Below are 19,801 nucleotides of genomic sequence, written 5' to 3' on the forward strand. Positions count from 1 at the left end.
ATAATGGCAGTGACATTTACAGTCATTGCTAGTATAAGATGACATTTTGCAGCATAAATAATTTGCAAAACAAAGATTATAAGCATATTGTACATGTAAAATTTTAAAAAGGAAAAATGACAGGGCGTTTTCATGTATCAAGTTTTAAAACTAGGTTTACTTAATTTCACCCAGGTAGAATGAAGAATGATTTGTGCTATGAGGTATGCTCAGTTACCATGGCACACTGAAAAAAAACAACTGCCATTCTATTAAACAATGTACCTCACTGGCAGGATCGCAGTCACTGAACGGATGCTAGCGCCATTCTCTGAAATGTCTCCTGTTGTTTAATACTACTACTGGTATTTAGAGTATTTCCTTAGACAGATGATGATTTGTCATCCTTTGCAGTAAATTCCTATTGTCTACAGTTTTAGTCAAGCAAAAACTATTGCAGCCATTAGGCAGCAGGATTTTAAACTGTTATTTCAGGTCATAGTTAGTGATGGGCTGAATGCCTCTTTCTGCACTATATCATTTCTATGATTCAAATATCTGTGACTGATATTAACTTTCCATCTGGCACAGAAAATAACTACTGCTTCACTGAGGTTGTATAAAGTTGAAATAAATACTCCACTACTGAGCAGACCATTACAATTCTGAATAGGACTAGTGGCAAAGTTAACAATGACAAATTATGAGATCCTGAGAAAAAAAAAGGAATTGTGGCAGTGGTGGGTAGTGGTGGGGGCTGGTGGTAGCATTAATTCACACAGCCATTGCTCTAATATACATTATAGTTTTCAATCCTCTCAGCCACAAAATACCAGGCACTTGGCTGGTGCAACTTCAAAACCAAGACGCAAAATTGCCATCCATAATCTACCGCCTAATCCCACACCATGTCAAAGCTCTCACCCGTATCAAGTTTAATGCACTCGAAGCTCATCTTAAATCAGAAAGTCATTCTGTCCATTTTGACAATTCATTAAGGGAAAGCATGAAACAACACGAATACTTCTACAATTTTCTGAACGGTTTCAACAAAGTGGAAAAACGGGTGGGAGAAGTGAAGAAATAATCCAAGCATAGTAAACCTGCATTCTCTGTCTGTATTTTTCTCTCTGCTAAATACAATGAATTTCACTTACAGGGAATCAAATGACTTGCGAACAATTCAATCAACACCCACAGCTTTCATTCCTTTTTGATGAATCATTTTTAATTAGACATTCCTGGTAAACTGTCACAAAATGCTCGTCCATTCATAGCCTTTGCAGTATATTCAGTGTTGCTGCTGCTCGTTCCCTTTCTAAACTTACCAAAATGAAGCAATTACTTGAGTACTATTTCAACACTTACTGTCTAAAAAGTGTGCAAATAAGACAGAATATTATTTTGTTCAGACAATTGGTTATTTCCAGTTTGTTTTCAGTGCTGATCATTCAAACTCTTTGACCATAGGTAAATTCATTAATCCCTAGTAAGCAAAGTCACAAATATGGAGAAAGGAAGGGAGAGGAAAAGGAGGGTAGGCAAAGTACAAGGAAAGAGTAAAAGGTATAAAATGATATCAATTTGGGCAAATTCTTGAAACAAAGTAATTACATAAAAATGAACATTTTTCTTTCATAAATAAAATTTCAAATTCTATTTTAAGATATCATCTATTCTCAAAATACAAGTCACAAAAGCTTTTTTTTCTTGTTTTAATGCATGAATCAACTTCTGGCACCTATTGGTATTCCTTTCCGTGGCTGCACTCGAGGTGAGTGATTAAACAGGAGCAGCTTTATCAGCATTCCTAGCTCCACCTCCCTGACTGGAACAGATGCCTCTTGTTAACAAAATGAATCACCAAAGCACAGAAATTAAACTGCATCCACAATCCACCCACATCGATTACATAACCATGCGAGTGTCAGAGTTTATAATGATTCGCATCCGGCAAAGCCCAAGTGCACTGGAAACATTCAGTCTCCAATTCCCTTCCTACACTACCTGTTCACACTTGCATTTTTGTAATACACCCACCCCACCCACCACAAAAAAATATACAACCGTGGGCGTCTTCTGGAAATTCAGTGGGGAACAAGTTCAACTCACAGCAAATCGGTTTTAAATGGAATTACTTCAGGGTACAGGTCGGCGCCACTTCATTTCAATTGATACTTAACTGTTTAGAGCCCAGTGTTATACAAATAAGGGGAGAGTTGTGTAAAATAAAAACAAAAAATGTTGCAAAACATTCAGCAAGTCAGGTTACACATTTAGGTAGAAAAACATAACTAACAGCAATGATCATCACCAAACTCGAAATAACGCAAACCATCTCCCCTTGATATTCAACATTATCATTGCTAAATGCTCCAGCCATCAATATCCTGGGACCAATACCCCCTCGAAGTTCTTTTCAGCGTGCAGATCTCAGAGGTGTGTGCAGCATTGACTCCAGAAACCAGGAGTCAATGTTGTCAGTACGTCAACCGGATTGTGCAGAACCTCAAAAGTGGCTATATTGCCTAGGGCTATCATACACCGGAAACTGAACCAAAACACTGGTGCAAATACTGTGGCCACAGGAACATGTTAGAAACCAAATCCTGCAGAAGGCAACTCACCTTATTTCTCCCTAATGCCTGTTCACCATCTATAAGCACAAGTCAAGAATAAGATAGAATCCTCCCCACTTGCCTGGATGAGTGCAGGCCCAACACAAAAAGCTCGACATCATCCAGGATAAAGCTGCCCTCTTGACTGGCACATCCATAAATATTTCAACATTGACACGCAGTATTCACCATCTACAAGATGCACTGCAGAAATTTACCAAAGCTCTTGGGATGGCACCTTCCAAACCCACAGCCACCACCATAAAGAATAACAAGGGCAGCAGATACATAGGAATACTACCAGCTGTAAGTTCCCTGCCAAACTACTCACCTTCTAGACGTGGAAATATAATTCCATTATTTCAGTGTCACTTGTCAAAATCCTGAAACTGTTTCCCGAAAAGGCACTGCTTCAACAAATGGACTGTAGCAGTTCAAGAGGGCAGCTGACACCACATTCTCAAGGGCAATTGGGAATGGGCAATAAATGTTGGGCCAGCCAGCAATGTCCACATCGTATGAATACAACACAAAAAATCTAAAGGAGCAGGAAGGATTTGGATTCAACTTAAATAAGGAACAGGAGCAAGTCATCCAGCTCCTCAATCAATCATGACTGATCTTTGGCCTAACTCCATATACTTCCCTTTGGCCTCTCTCTCTTAATACCTTTGCTGAACAAAAAATTCATTTCAAGATTAAAATTAACAACTGATCTAGCATCAATTGATGTTTGTGGAAGAGACTTCCAAATATCTACAAACCTTTATGTGCAAAAGTGCTTCCTAACATCTCTCCTGAATGGTCTGACCCTAACTCTCAGACTATGGCAAAAACAAAGTGCTGAAAATCACAGCAGCATGCATGGAAAGAAAGCAAGCTAACATTGAATCTAGATGACTCTTCATCAGAGCTATCATTATGATAATTATAGACTATGGCCTCTAGTTCTAGAATCCCCAGCCATTGTTTAGTAGTTTATCTTTATCTACCCTGTCTTTTCCTATTAGTGTCTTGAAAGCTTCAATCAGATCACCTTCTAAATTCTACAGAAAACAGGTGAAATGTGTCTAATCCCTCCTCATAAGGGTTTAAGTTAAGTCAGGAATCATTCTTATAAGCCAAGTTTTACTCCCTCCAAGATCTGCTCACGGACTACTCTAGGTGGTGTCTAACCAGTATTTCATACAGCTGCAGCATAACTTCTGCATCCTTATACTTACCTGTCCTCTAGACACAAAGACCAACAATCCATTGGCCACCTTGATTATTTTCTGCATCTGTTTGTCTATTTTAAAGATCTATGCATCTGGACCCTTAAGTCCCTTTGGACATACCACTTTATTTAACTTCAGCCCAGCTAGAAAGTGCCCTGATCTATCTTTTCTTGATTCAAAATGGATAACCTCATACTTGCTTACACTGAACTCCATCTGCCACAGTTTAGCCCATTCACTTAGTCCATCAATATCCCAGTGTGATTTAATCCCATCAGCTACACTGTCCTACAGTACCATCTAACTTTGTGTCATCAGCAAGTTGGGATGTGACTTTCTATGGCATTATTCAAATCTTTAATAGATAAAAGCAAATAATTGAGCCCCTAACACAGATCCTTGTTGGACACTACCCATTATCCCTACTTTTGGTTGTCTGCCAATTTCAACTAACCAATCTGCCAAGCCATGCAAGTAATTTGCCCTCAATTCTGTTGGCTTTTATCTTAATTAACAATCGCTTACATGGAACTTTATCATATGCATTCTGGAAGTCAATATAAACAACATTCATAGACAGTCCCCTGTGAACTTCATTAGTCACTGCTTGAAAAAAATTCAATTGTTTCTCCCTGATTAATTGAAATTTTCTGGGTTCAGTTACCCCATCATTGACTATAGGCTCCAACAATTTCACCAGCACAGATATTAAGCTATCTGGTCTGTAATTCCCTGGTTTTTCTCTTTCCCCCTTCTTAAAAAGCAAAGAGATATGTCCCTGTGCATTGGAAAATTGCACAATGCTTGTATCTAGGAACTCTGAAAGATTATAGTTAAGGTGTCTATTATATGATCCTGTGCTTTCTTTAGCACCCCTGGATGGAAACAATCAGATGCTAGGACTAAAGTGTCAACTCCCCATTAAGTAAACATCAATAATGAGGAAATTAAAATCAAATTTATTCAGTAGATATCCCTGATCCACTTAATTTCCTCAGGACTTCCAGCAAGCTATCCTCCTTTTCCACTGTAAATATTAAAGTAAATAGTTATTCAGTATGTCTGCTATTTCCCCATAGTTATTGACAATATCCCAATTTTCAGTCTTAAATGAGCCAACATTGCTCCTGACCACTACTTTCCCTTTATCTAACTGATTTTTTTCTTATGGATGTCCCTTGCAAGTTTCCTTTTATAATCCCTTTCAGTAGCTTTTATAAGCTGCTATATAGTTCTTTGCTAGTCTTAGCATTTTCATTCCCATTCTACAGGATCTGTTCTGTTTCTTTGCATTAAGCCCTTTATTTTAGTTTTATGCTGTCCATCAACATTCAACAGCACCAAACTCCTTCAAGCTCCTTGGGTATTGCACTGATCTGCCAGCCTAGATTTCTATGCCCAACTCTCCAGTGTGGAACTTGATTCTGCAATCATCTGGCTCCATGAGATACCAACAGAGTCATACCAATTACAATGGAAAGACGCATTACAAATACATTTGAGAGAGAATGTGGAACAAATTGAATAAACATCATGGAATTCAGGCAGATGTGAAATCTAATGAGGGAAAGCCAACAAAATTGAGTAAGATATAGCCCAGAAAAAGGAAGTAGACCAAGATCAGGAGCGAAGACTACCCCATTAATTGAGTTTCTACATTCTGGAACTAATCCATCAACCCCACCTCTTCAGCTTCCTTTTCTCTTCCAAGATCCTCTGTAAAACTCCTCTTCTAAGATCTTCTGTGAAACTAGACTCTTTGATTAAATCTCTGTTCTCCTGTTCCAAAGATGTCCTCCTTTGGCTGAATACCATCATTTCTTCCTTGTCGCTCTGAAAAACCAAGCAGTGTTCTTTATTGATAAAGGCACTATACAAATACAAGTCATAACCACTGACACCACACACTCTGATATCTGCATAAAGCACATTGCAAAAAGTGGCTTTTCTATTCTAATAAATTTAAATGCAGGCGCCAGTGCTGAAAATAAGACAAATTTGACAAAGTTGCATGCTGTTTCTTACTCAGACTCCATCCCTAGCAGAATTGCTGCCATACAATTATGTTGCTACCTAGGCTATCTTGCACAAGATAGAATTAAATCAGCAGTATATTCTGCATTCATTCGGAGTATAAAAATTAAAATTAAGATCCTTTACCATGGTTCCATCACCCATTTTTAAAAAAAATCAATATCAGACAGAAGAGAACTGTACTGAAGTACAGTTCTTCAGTTACACAGTATGTGCAGTATGCACTTAAATAAATCAAACCAATTGGCATCCTCTTTCAAGAAGTCTTGGTATTGCTCCAACGCTTAATATGAAAAGCCAGTTTATTGGCTTTGATTTGCTTTTCCTGTGTTTGTTTTGCCATTGAGAGCAAAACAACAGGCAAGGAGGACGCAAGGAATTAAGTTCCAGCTGTTGTAGTTTAAGAAACTGTTCCCCATTCTCAAACAATATCCACTTATTTCAAATTCAAATATCATATAACATATAAATGCAGAATTTTCAGTTTCCACAGTTTGTATCATTTATTTACAATATGAGCCTCAATGGTTACACACCCCTAACTGCCCTGGAGGCGGTGGTGGAGGTCTAACCTCTTGAACCATTGCAATTCTTGGGCTCACCCAATGCTTTTAGGAAAGGAATTCCAGAATATTGACCCAGTGACAATGAAGGAGCAGCAATATGGTTCCAAGCCAGGCTGATGTACAACTTTATAGAATCCCTCCAGCGTGAAAAACAGGCCAGTCGGCCCATCAAGTCCATACTGAATGTCTGAAGAGCATCCTGTCGACAATAGCAAGAAGTGACTATAGTCAGATGGCACAGAATCTGTATGGGTTGAGTTGAGGAACTGCGAAGGCAAAAAGACCCTGATGGGAATTGTGTACAAGCTCCTAGCAGCAGTCAGGATGTGAGAAGTTAAATAAATTAGAAGACAGAAAAGGCGTGTAAGAAAGGTACTACTGCAGTAATCATAGGGGACTTCAATATGCAGGTGGACTGAGAAAAATTGGGCTGGTAACAATTCTCAAGAATTCTCAAGTAAAATGTTTACAAGATGATTTTTGGAGCAGTTTGTACACGGAACAGAAAATTCTGAATTTGATGATGTGTAATGAGACAGACTTGATTAGGGAACTTAAGGTGAAGAAATCTCTAGCGGGCAATAACCATAATACGATAGATTTCACCCTGCTGTTTGAAAGGGAGAAGCTGTAACGGCAACAAGAAAGAAATGATGTGGGAGTTAGCCAGAGTTGATTCGAAGGGAAGCCTAGCAGGGAAGATGTTGGAGTGGCGATAGCAAGAGTTTCTAGGAGGAATTCATTCCAAGGAAGAAGAAACATCCTCAGAGGAGGATGAGGCAATCACAGCTGACAAGGGAAGTCAGGAACAGTATAAAAGCTAAAGACGAAGCATAAATGTGGTGAAGATTAGTGGGAAAACAGAAAAATCAGGAAGCCTTTAAAAACCAGCAAAAGATAACCAAAATAGCAAGGGGGAGAAGGGACACAGAGAGGTAGGAGGGTAAGCTAGCTCATAATATAAAAGACTGAATTTCTTTTTCCAGATATCTATAAGGGAAGACAGATACAAGAATGGACATTGGACCATTGGAAAATGGTGTAGGCTGGAGTAGTAAGGGGTAACAAAGAAATGGCAGAGATACTGAATAACTACTTTACATCTGATTTCACAGTGGCAGACACCAGCAGCTCAAGAGAGTCAGGGGGCAGAGGTGAATGTAGTGGCCGTCACTATTAAAGGTGCTGGGGAAATTGAAAGGTCTTAAGGTGGATAAATAATCTGGACCAGATGGATTGCATCCCAGAGTTATGGAGGACATAGTTGCGGAGATTGTGAAGACATTGATTCCTGAAAGATCACCACCATTGAAGTTAGAAAGGGTCCCAAGAGTTCCAAATAATAAATGTAACACCCCTGTTTAAGAAGGGAGGGAAGCAGATGACAGGAAACTATATGCCAGTTAGCCTGGCCTCAACCGTTGGGAAGCTTTGAGAGTCCACCTTTAAAGATGAGATTGCGGAGTACTTGGAAGTGGACATAGTCAACATGGCTTTGCCGAGGGAAGGTCATACTGACAAATCTGTTAAAATTCTTTGAGGAGGTAGACAAAGGAGAACCAATGGAATTAATCTATTTGGATTCCCAAAATAAGAGTCCATGTTGATATGTGCAAGGTGCTGGCATGGATAAATGATTGGCTGACTAGCAGAAGGCAGGTAGGAGGGATAAAGGGGTCCTTTTTAGGATGGCAGCCTGTGACTAGCGTAGTTCTATAGGGCTCCATTTTAGAAGAACAATTGTTCACATTATACATTAACAATTTGGATGAAGGAACTGAGGGCATTGTGGCTACGTTTGCAGAAAACACAAAGGAAGATGAAGGACCAGGTAGTGTTGAGGAAGCAATGAGGCTGCAGAAGGACTTGGGTCGGGTTAGGAGAGCGGTCAAACAAGTGGCCGATGAAATATAATATGGGGAAGTGTGAGATTTTGCACTTTAATAGGAGGAACAGGGCTATTTTCTAAATGGAGAAAGGTTTCAGAAGTCTGAAGCACGAAGTGAAATGAGCATCCTAGTTCAGGACTCTCAAGGTTAACATGAAGTTCAGTCGGCAGTTACAAAAGCAAATGCAATGTGACCATTCATTTCAAGATGGCTAGAATATCACAGCAGAGGTGTACTGCTGAAGCTGTATAAGGTTCTGGTCAGACTGAATTTAGAATATTGTTAGCAGTTTCAAGTGCCATTTCAAAAGACGATACTCTGGCATTGGAGGGGATCCAGAGGTTTACAAGAATGCTCCCAGAGATGAACGACTTGTCATATTAGCAGTAGTTCAGGACTCTAGGTCTCTATTTCATGGGGGTTTCGAAGGATAAGCGGGAATTTAATTGAAATTGTGCAGAATACAGTGAGGACTGCATTGAGTGACTTGGAGATGATGTTTCCACGAGTAAGGGAAACTGGGACACATGGGCACAGACTCAGAGGAAAGGGGTGACTCTTTGAATAGAGATGAGGAGGACTTTCTTCAGCTAGAGGGTGGTTAATCTGTGGAACTCACTGTCACAGAGGGCTGTGGAAATCAAATCATTAAGTGTATTTAAGACAGAGATAGGTTTTTTATTAGTAAGTGGATCAAGGACTACAGCGAGAAGGCAGTAGAACAGGGTTGAGAAACATTCATCCATGATAAAATGAAAAAACATCAGACTCGATGAGCCGAATGGCCTAATTCTGCTCCTACAGCTTACAGTTAGCTTGACACTACAGGCTAAACATAAATGCAAATGCTTAAGCTTTATCTTGTGTACTAATGTGCTGAGCTCCTCCACCATTGAAGATTGGGATCAGATCTAATCCATTCATTGTGGGAATCACTCAGCCCTGTCTACTGCATGCTGTTTCCAGTGTTTGATATCGCTGTGTTGCAGCTTTATTGGTTTGACACCTCATTTTTAGTTATGCCTGGTGTATTTGCTGGCATCCCCTCCTGAACTTTTCCATGTTGATTTACTGGCTTGATAGTTATGGCATAGTAGGACACACCAGGCAGTGAGGTCACATATTAGGGGTTGAGTGCACTTCTGCTGCTGATGGCTCACAGTGCCTCATGGATGCCCAGTTTGAGTTGCTAGATCTTATAAAGTCTGTCCAATTTAGTGAAGTCCACAAGAACTACCAGATGGTCAATTACTAATACTATGAACAGGTAGACTGGTGAGCAGAAGGTCAAGTACATTTTTCCTTTGTAGTCTCCCTCACCAACTGCCACAAGCTTGCAGCTATGTCCTTTAGAACTTAGTCAACTCAATCAGCTGTGGTGCTACTGAGACATTGTTGGTGATGGATACTGAAGTCCCCAGAATACAATTTGTGCCCGAGAGCTACTTCCAAATAGTATCAACATGTTGAAATACTGATTCATCAACTGGTAGCAGATGGTAATCAGTAATAGGTTCCTTAGTCACGTTTAACTTGATGCCAAGAGACTTCATGGAGTAAAGAAACAATTGAGGACTCCCAAGTCACCTCTTCCCTGACTGTGTCACACTCAGGGCAACTGTCCTGCCAATGAGTCAAAACATACCTAGCGACAGTATCAGGAACATTGCAAGGTATGACTGAGTGTGACCATGTCAGGATATTGTTTGGCTAGTCTGTGGGACAGCCCTCCTAATTTCGGCATAAGCCCCCAGATGCTGGTGAATAGGACTTTGCAAGGATAATTTGGCAGAGTTCACCATTGTTATTTCCGGAGTCTAGATAAGGTTTCATTCCTTAGTTGCATCATTGCCAGGGTTGGAGGATCTGAGCTACAGGGAGAGGTTGAACAGTCTGGGGCTGTTTTCCCTGGAGCGTCAGAGGCAGAGGGGTGACCTTATAGAGGTTTACAAAATTATGAGGGGCATGGATAGGATAAATAGGCAAAGTCTTTTCCCTTGGGTTGGGGAGTCCAGAACTAGAGGGCATAGGTTTAGGGTGAGAGGGGAAAGATATAAAAGAGACCTAAAGGGCAACTTTTTCACGCAGAGGGTGGTACGTGTATGGAATGAGCTGCCAGAGGATGTGGTGGAGGCTGGTACAATTGCAACATTTAAGAGGCCTTAGGATGGGTATATGAATAGGAAGTGTTTGGAGGGATATGGGCCGGGTGCTGGCAGGTGGGACTAGATTGGGTTGGGATATCTGGTCGGCATGGACGGGTTGGACCGAAGGGTCTGTTTCCATGCTGTACATCTCTATGACTCTATCCCACTACAAAGAGTAAACAGAGTGGCTTGCTGGGCAGTTAAGAGTCAACCATACTGTAGTGGGTGCAAAATCACATGTAGGCCAGGTCAGGCCAATTAGGAATAAGATTTCTTCCTCAAATATCAGAATAGCTACATGAACATTTGTTCCGAAGTAGGATCACTGGGCTGGAAATGCTAACTCTGATTTCTCTCCACAGCTGCTGACTTTTTCCAGCAAATTCTGTTTTTACTTCTCGAATACTAGTTAATCACTTCTCTTAACAAGCACATGGTGGAAATGAGTCACTCAGAATACCAGGACTTACTTTCTCCAATCTAACAATTTGCATTTCATGTAGCAATCTTCACCTTAGCAATCAGTTTAATCCTTTCAATTTGCACTACATTGGAGTCCAAATTACAGGAAGCAAGACAGCATTGTCTGAGTGAGATGTTCACTAAAATTACAACAAGTTAAATTATCCTCACTTATGTTTACCATACATCAAATGTAGGAATGCGTCGTGAAATCAGTAATAGCCCTCCTAAAGTCCCAAACAATTGTCTGTACAGAAATAGCAGTGTCAACGCTGACAACCTTGGGGCGGCATGGTGGCTCAGTGGTTAGCACTGCTGCCTCACAGCACCAGGCACCCAGGTTAGATTCCAGCCTTGGGCAACTGTCTGTGTGGAGTTTGCACATTCTCCCCATGTCTGCTTGGGTTTCCTCCAGGTGCTCAGGTTTCCTCCCACAGTCCAAAGATGTGCAGGTTAGGTGAATTGGCCATGCTAAATTTCCAGTAGTGTCAGGGGTGAATATAGGGGAATGGGTCTGGGTGGGTTGCTCTTCGGAGGGTCGATGTGGACTTGTTGGGCCGAAGAGCCCGTTCCCACTATGGAGGGAATCTAATCTAATCAACCTCCTGATCACAGGAACAATCTTTCAAAATTACAACAGTAAAACAAAACAAAATTAGCGTGTTGCTATATACAAGGAATGTGGCCCTGGATTTTCCGACAGTCAGTATTATTCAAGTGGAGATGGGATTTGCACATGGGAGCTTTGCAGAATTCCCAACTAAGCAAACTCTGAAGGAATTTGAAATTGAAGATTCCAGTAACAATTCCCCGAAGTCTGGAACTCTGAAAGCTTCCATTTTAAATCAAAGAACTCAAAGGGCTCCAATTAAGGTGATCACTGAAGGGCTTATGCCCAAAACGTCGATTCTCCTGTTCCCTGGATGCTGCCTGACCTGCTGTGCTTTTCCAGCAACACATTTTCAGCTCTGATCTCCAGCATCTGCAGACCTCACTTTCTCCATAAAAATTTAGACTATTAACTATGTAGTCTAACTCCTGAGTGACTATAAAACAGACCCCATACTTATCTTTCTCACTCCAAACTACACCTCTCCCACACCACTTACATTACCCAGACCCAGTCCTCACACCCCAGGTACTTAGACTCCGACTCACTGAAGGCCCAACCACAGGGAACTTAACCCTCTTCCCCTGCTCTGGAGCGAATCTGCTTCTGACTCTTGTTAACTGAGGCCTCTTGGATTTATTAGATTCAATAGGTGGGGGAATAGGTTTCTGTTAATCAATTGATTTTTGTTTCTGTTTCAGTGCTTCATCAAGGACTGTTTAAACATATTAAAGTTCTTTTCAAAAAAGAATTGGTGGAGGCGCAGAGTCCAAGGCCATCGTGCCCTATATTTCTGAATAATCTGCTAACAACTCACTACTGTAGGGCAATAAATTAGATTAGATTACATTACAGTGTGGAAACAGGCCCTTCAGCCCAACAAGTCCACACCGACCTGCCGAAGCGCAACCCACCCATACCCCTACATTTACCCCTTACCTAACACTACAGGCAATTTAGCATGGCCAATTCACCTTACCTGCACATCTTTGGACTGTGGGAGGAAACCGGAGCACCCGGAGGAAACCCACGCAGACACGGGGAGAACGTGCAAACTCCACACAGTCAGTCGCCTGAGGCGGGAATTGAACCCGGGTCTCTGGCGCTGTATTGCCACCGTGCCGCCCAATACAGAGCCATCACCTTAAGTCCTCCTCCCAATATATCATAGTCTCTACCCTTACTGAAAGAAACCCTAACAATCATTGATAAAATTCATGTATTATTTTCTGGTGCTTCCTCCATAAGTCCTATTTCCTCATATTTAAAAACCTAAACCCTAATTTTTTCAACCAAACTTTTCACTCATCGCATAATTTTCAAAACATCTTGTAATCGTCATTTGTTTGGACTTTCCTTTAGCTTAATTGCCCAAACTGTCCAATACCTTCATTAAAGGCCCCATACGAATTCAAATTGCCATTGCTGTAAATACCTTCTTTGGCAAAGTGCTGACATATGCAGATTAGGAAGTTCCCAAACTTGGGTCTTTATGTCATATTGGCCAAGCAACATCCCAAGAGAGAATGTTTTAAACAAAACATAGGATTCCTGCTCCTGCTTACAATCCAACAACACGCCCTTGAAACTGAGAACATAAATGTAATTGATTGATTGATAAAATCCAGCCAGGTGTGAAGAACACTATATGTCAAGTGGCCCGTCACATTCAATTTGTAATTGATATAAGAAGAATGTGATAGTGGGCAAGTTGCCAGAAGATTGGTTGCACACATGGAACCACATTACAGATTAAGAACTACCGTTACAAAAGGGAGAATATACGTTGGGGAAAAAAGAATCAACTAGGTTAAAACAAGGACTGCAGATACTGGAAACCAGATTCTGGATTAGAGTGGTGCTGGAAAAGCACAGCAGTTCAGGCAGCATCCAAGAGCAGGAAAATCGACGTTTCAGGCAAAAGCCCTTCATCAGGAATCAGTTTCCTGATAAAGGGCTTTTGCCCGAAACGTCGATTTTCCCGCTCCTCGGATGCTGCCTGAACTGCTGTGCTTTTCCAGCACCACTCTAATCTAGAATATACTTTGGGGAAGACAATATTAAGAGAAACACAGGGACCAGTTTAGAGTCCCATCTTTCCTGATGAAGGGTTTATACCAGGAACGTCAATTTTCCTGCTCCTCTGATGCTGCCTGACCTGCTGTGCTTTTCCAGCACCACACTCTTGACCCTGATCTCTATCACCTGCAGTCCTCATTTTCTCCTAGAGTTTCATGTTTCCCTAAAATCCCATCTCCACCCATGCTGACTTCACGAGTCACTGCCAAGATGTTTCTCACCACTGGTAGCACATTTCTGAAATCTACTGGAGGCTGTCACCAACTAACTGCCTCTGTTCCCAACCTCAACTGACCTTTCAGCAACTGTGTGTAGGGAATCCAAGATTTCAAAGCACTCTTGCAAACTCATGAGGGAGATGCAATATGACTCCGAAGTCTCACAGGTGAGCCGAATGCCTGCAATGTCTTTTACTTACAAATTTTCAGCAAATGGCCATTTTACCATTACGGCTGTTATTTCACAATAAGATATTGTAAACAATACGTCAGGATTTTTTGTCTTATTTCAAGTGTTGATTTGTGTGCATTCATTTCAGAAGGTAGCTGTACAAGAAACAATGTGGCAAGCATCAGAACGTCTGTAAGTATACCAAGTCCTTACTTATAGTTGCCCCATTTAATGTTGTTTTGTTTTAATGTTGCTTAACAGAGTCAGTAACCTCGGAGTGTCACTTAAACATTATTTCCTGTGCAATCCAACTGGCACCTCCTCTGCTCTGGCCTCCCAGCTGCAGACTCTCCCAACTCCCTAACCTCAGATCAGTGGGGGAGGAGCCAAGTAGTCATATGAATATCTATTTTCAATTCTTAATTTAACTTCAAGCATTGTTTTTCCCCTGTTAAGCTGCCAATAGCCGAGCACAGATTACAAAAGAGCAATGTGCCACATGATCACCTGTGTTTTTGATCAATATTGAGCAATTAACTTAAGTTGTCTTCCAGCAAAACGAATACAAGTGTACTACCATGTTGTTCCTCACAGGTATCCTGGGAAGTGCATAGGCTATTCAAATTTAATGAATGTATGGTCAAGCCCAAATATATCTCATTCTGATCCAACGCAAACACACTTTATAGAAACAGCCACTAAGCAGTTAAATTTTCCCATTCTTTTATGGGGTTACCATCATCAAATCAGTGCTGTTTCCAAATAACCTAGAGAATTTCCAGAATTCATTCATGCTGTTGAAATGAAAACAAGTGGAAAAATTCTTTGCACATGGTCAAACCAAGGCCATCTTTATTAATCCTTTCTTCTGATGTCCAGAGCTGTTAGTGCAAAATTACTTGCATCATAATTTAACTAAACAAATCAAAGAAAATTATAACTAGAAAAAGCACACATTATTCCACAACTCTTTAGTCAGGTATATTTTCATGTTTCCCCTTTAATTTGCAATGATCATCTCTAATTTGATTCTTGAATTTGGAAAGTGGTGCAAACAATTTTTTTTTGTTTAAAATTTTACAATTACATCCAAAGTCTTTTGGATAGCAGAGCACACAGTACAATACTATATTATAGTAATATATTGACAAGTTGAGTGGGTCAGGGAATCATAAAAGCAAAACCAGACCCGCTCTTTAGCTCAATCCCAACACATTTCTTCTGTGAACTGCACTCCAGACTGTTGTATCACGAATACTTAAATATTTAGGAATTAATCATAGCAAGAAGCAAATATTATATACAATACAGAGACGAATAGTGATCAAAGATTTTCATGACCACTCAACAATACTGAGCTTCAAGACTGGGAAATATCTCAGTTCTGATCATTTGTAAATATACTGAATACGATTTTGTCTTATCAACTGCAAGTACCTCAGATATTACCATTAATATATCGAGTAATCTAATTTCTCTGAAGTATATATTTGGCACAAGAAGGGAGCACAGCACTGTGATCAGGAACAGAATAAACACAGTTTTACCCATGAGTTCTGAAGGAGGAGGTCACTGGACCCAAAACATTAATTCTGATTTCTTGCCACAGATGCTGGCAGACGTGTTGAGATTTCCAAGCAATTTCTAGTTTTGTTACAGTTTTACCCTTACATGAAGGAGTTTATCAGAAACAATAAAAGACAAACAGAATTTGTAACTGCAATCTGAAAACTGAAAGATTAGCTCAGTCACTTCATGATTCACAAAGTTAAAAATCACTTATCCCACATTTTATGGCATCATCTGACTATATTGTTCAGAATACTGCCTGTAATAGCTCCAAATTATCATTTATCTGATAAGACAGACCATTACATAATTAGTACCTAACCTAATGACTAATAATAACATTAAGAAACTCAAACTGTTTCCAATTCTTTATTAGTCAGAAAACCTGCGCAGAACTGAAAAATGAACACTGACGACACAAATGACATCTTGAAGTGATTACGAATCTGTAACTGCTCCAGGAATCCAAGCCAACATTCATCTTATCATAATCTGCTTGATTTCCATTAGTAGGAACAGAAAAGATGGCGTACTGCTGGAAGGAAACAGGAGTTCTGAAAAAATAACTGCCGAATGAGATACACATTTAGAATACATAATTTTCATTATTAGATTAGATCCCCTACAGTATGGAAACAGGCCATTTGGCCCAACAAACCCACACTGACCCTCCCAAGAGTAACTGAGCCAGACCCATTCCAGTACCCTATATTTACCCGAGTAATGCACCTAACACTATGGGCAATTTAGCATGGCCAATTCACCTAACCTTCACATCTTTGGACCATCGGAGGAAACCGAAGCACCCAGAGGAACCCAAGCAGACATGGGGAGAACATGCAAACTCACACAGACAGCCGCCTGAGGCTGAAATCGAACCCAGGTCCCTGGTGCTGTGAGGCAGTAATGCTAACCAATGAACCACCATGCCACCCCGCCCTTCTTGATCCTGGCAAGGTGCTGAACTTGAACTAATATTGAACCAGACTTGAACCAGAGTGACTCAAGGGAATTAGGGTGGCGATGGCACACTCCCAGGCTAATCTTCAAGGAACATGGGCTTGAATCCCACCATGGCAAATGATGAAATGGAGACCATTAAATGTTCAAATTCAACAAGATCGGCAGCAGACCCTGCATTTGTGTAAGACCTTTACTGTAACAAAAATGCCCAAGATGCTTCAGCAATACGTACCCTATATCGTCATAGTTCTGAGTAATTCACTTCTGGAAGGAAAGCTACCGATCTTACCTGGTGTGGCATACAGGTGATTCCACACTCAGTTTCTCTTTACTCTTACTTCCCTCTGGGCAAATCGGGATGAGTACATTTGGCCTATGACATCATATCTTATGAATGAATTTTTAAAAATGAGCGAGAATTGTGCAGCAAACTGGAGTCTCTCCCAGTTTTCTTGGCATTGGCCCTGTGAGAGAATCCAGGCACCAACTAGAGTTTTCAGCCCCTCATGGCCTAATTATCTTGCATGTCCCAAACAAGTGCAAATTGCTAACTGCACAGCTGATGTACACTGGAATAAATTCTCCCTGAATTACAGAAATTGAAAGCCCAAGGTCTATAATACATCCAATTAATATAGATTCACAAGGACAAGCTGACTAGAGTGTGAACGACCTGCAAACAAAATTATTTTATCAAGGGGCCTCCTTATAATGATGAGGAAGCAATTGAATTGGTAAACAAATTTTGCTCATTTTTATTATGACGAAGATGCTATACAAATGCCAATGACTGTTGTTCATTTGCAAGTCTACAACCATCATAATTTCTCCTTGTTAATTCTTTCATTCTCAATAGTCAGAGTGAAATTGAGGAACAAATATGTCGGGAGATCTCAGATATAATCAGATTGTAGTAGTGGGTGATTTTAAATTTCCAAACATTGACTAGGTCTACCAGAGTGTTAAAGGTTTGGATGGTGAAGAATTTGTTAAATGTGTTCAAGAAATTGTTTTTTATCAATATGTAGGACAAGTGACTGAAGTGATAGTACAGGAACTTTTAGATCTAGTGATCATAATGCTATTTGTTTTAATAGTTATGGAAAAGGATAAGCCTTCCATAAAAATTAAAGTTTTTAACTCGAGTAAGGCAAATTTTAATAGTATGACAAAAATACTTGGAAAAACTGATTGGAGTAGACTGTCCACAGGTTAAGGGACATCTGACAAGTGGGAGGCTTTCAAAAGTGTGATAATGTGAGTTTAGAGTCATTATGTTTCTGTGAGAGTGAGAGGTAAGGCTGGTAGGATTAGAGAACAATGAATTAATAAAGATATTGAGGTTCTAGTCACAGATATATAAAAAAAACATTTAAGATATAAACAGTTGGATTCAAATGAATCTCTTGAACAGTATAAGAGTGTAGGGCACCTTTAGGAGGGAGATCAGGAAGGCAAAGAGAGGATTTGACATAGCCTTGGCAAATAAGGTTAAGGATAATCCAAAGAGATTCTACAAGCATATTAAGAGCAAGAGACCAACGAGAGAGGGCCCCTTAAAGTTCAAAGGGGTTGTCTTTGTTTGAACCTCAGGAGATGGGAGAGATATTAAATTAATATTTCGCTTCAGTTTTTATTGTAGAGAAAGAAACGGAGGCTGGGCAACATGATGGGTCAGTGCTTAGCACTACTGCCTCACAGCACCAGGGACCCGGGTTCAATTTCAGCCTCGGTGACTATCTGTGTGGAGTTTGCAAATTCTCCCAGTGTTTGCGTGGGTTTCCTGCAGTTTCCTCCCACAATCCAAAGATGTGCAGGTTAGGTGAACTTGCTATGCTAAATTGACCATAGTGTTCAGGGATGTGTGGGTTAGGTGCATTAGTCAGTAGTAAATGTTGGGAAATGGGTCTGGGTGGGTTTTTGTCAGAGGGTCGGTGTGGGCTTGTTGGGCCAAATGGCCTGTTTCCACACTGCTGGGATTCTATGATTCATTAAAAATTCAGGGGAATAAGTACTGATGTTTTGAAAACACCACATTAAAAAGAGGAAATGCTGGGTGTCTTAGAAAATATAAAGGTGGATAAATTTCCGGGACCTGATCTATCTGAGGACTTTGTGAGAAATTAGGGAAGCAATTGTAGGGCTTCTTGCAGAAATATTTGAATCAGCTTTAAATACAGGTGAGGAGCCGAATGATTGAAGACTGGCTAATGTTGTGTCTTTGTTTAAAAAGGGATGTAAGGAGAAGCCTGGGAACTACAAACCTGAGAGTCTGACTTCAGTGGTGGCTATGTTGTTGCAAGTGATTCTGAAAGGTAGGGTTTATATGTATTTGGAGAGACAAGGAATGATTAGGATAGTCATAGTTTTGTGCGAGAGAAATCATGTCTCACAAACATGACAGATTTCTTTGGAGGAAGTAGCCTCAACGAATAATGAGAACAGAGTAATAGACATTGTTTACTTGGGCTTCAGTAAACCTTTGATAAGGTTCTGCATGGTAGACTAATTAGTAAAGTTAGATGGGATTCAGAGTGAGCTTGCCAATTGGATACAAAATTGGCTTAACAGTAGGAGACAGAATGATGGTGGAGATTGTTTTCCAGCCTGGAGGCCTGTGACCAGCAGTGTTCCATAGGGATTGGTGTTAGGTCCACTTTTGTTTGTCAGTTTTATAAATAATTTATATGAGAAATATAGAAAGCACAGTTAGTAAGTTTGCAGATGACACCAAGATTGGAGATATAATGGACAGTGAAAGTTTTCTAAGATTACGAGGAAATCTTGATCAATTGGGTCAACCGACTGAAGAATTGGGTCAACCGCAGGAGGTGCAACATTTGCGCCCACACCTCCCCCCTCACCTCCCTCCAAGGCCCCAAAGGAAACTTCCATATCCGCCACAGATTCACCTGCACCTCCACCCACATCATCTACTGCATCCGCTGCAGCCGGTGTGGCCTCCTCTATATTGGGGAGACAGGCCGCCTACTTGCGGAGCGATTCAGAGAGCACCTCTGGGCCAACCCAATCACCCTGTAGCACAGCATTTCCACTCCCCCTCCCACTCCACCGAGGATATGCAGGTCATTGGACTCATCCACCGCCAAACCACAACAACGCGACGGTCGGAGGAGGAGCGTCTTATCTTCCTACTGGGAACCCTCCAACCACAGGGGATGAACTTGGACTTCACCAGTTTCTTCATCCCCCCTCCCCTTGTCTCAGCCGAATCCCTCCAGCCCGGCTCCGCCTTCCTGACCTGCAGTCTTCTTGTT

The 19,801-nt window shown here is 40.8% G+C and overlaps 1 protein-coding gene across 2 annotated transcripts in view; it reads right to left on the reverse strand.

The window, feature by feature from the left end:
• Window positions 1–19,801, reverse strand: part of tnk2b (tyrosine kinase, non-receptor, 2b) — a 270,657-nt gene that overhangs the window by 244,759 nt on the left and 6,097 nt on the right. Inside the window, exon 2 of one of the 2 annotated variants that reach the window (XM_043702433.1) lies at window positions 5,499–5,647. The exons of the other annotated variant lie outside the window; for it this stretch is intronic. The gene's annotated coding sequence lies outside the window, so the exon portion shown is untranslated. The remainder of the gene's footprint in view (window positions 1–5,498; window positions 5,648–19,801) is intronic. 2 annotated transcript variants of the gene reach the window in all.

This window comes from Chiloscyllium plagiosum, chromosome 13 (genome assembly GCF_004010195.1).
Source record: "Chiloscyllium plagiosum isolate BGI_BamShark_2017 chromosome 13, ASM401019v2, whole genome shotgun sequence".
Classification (NCBI taxonomy): Eukaryota; Metazoa; Chordata; class Chondrichthyes; order Orectolobiformes; family Hemiscylliidae; genus Chiloscyllium; species Chiloscyllium plagiosum.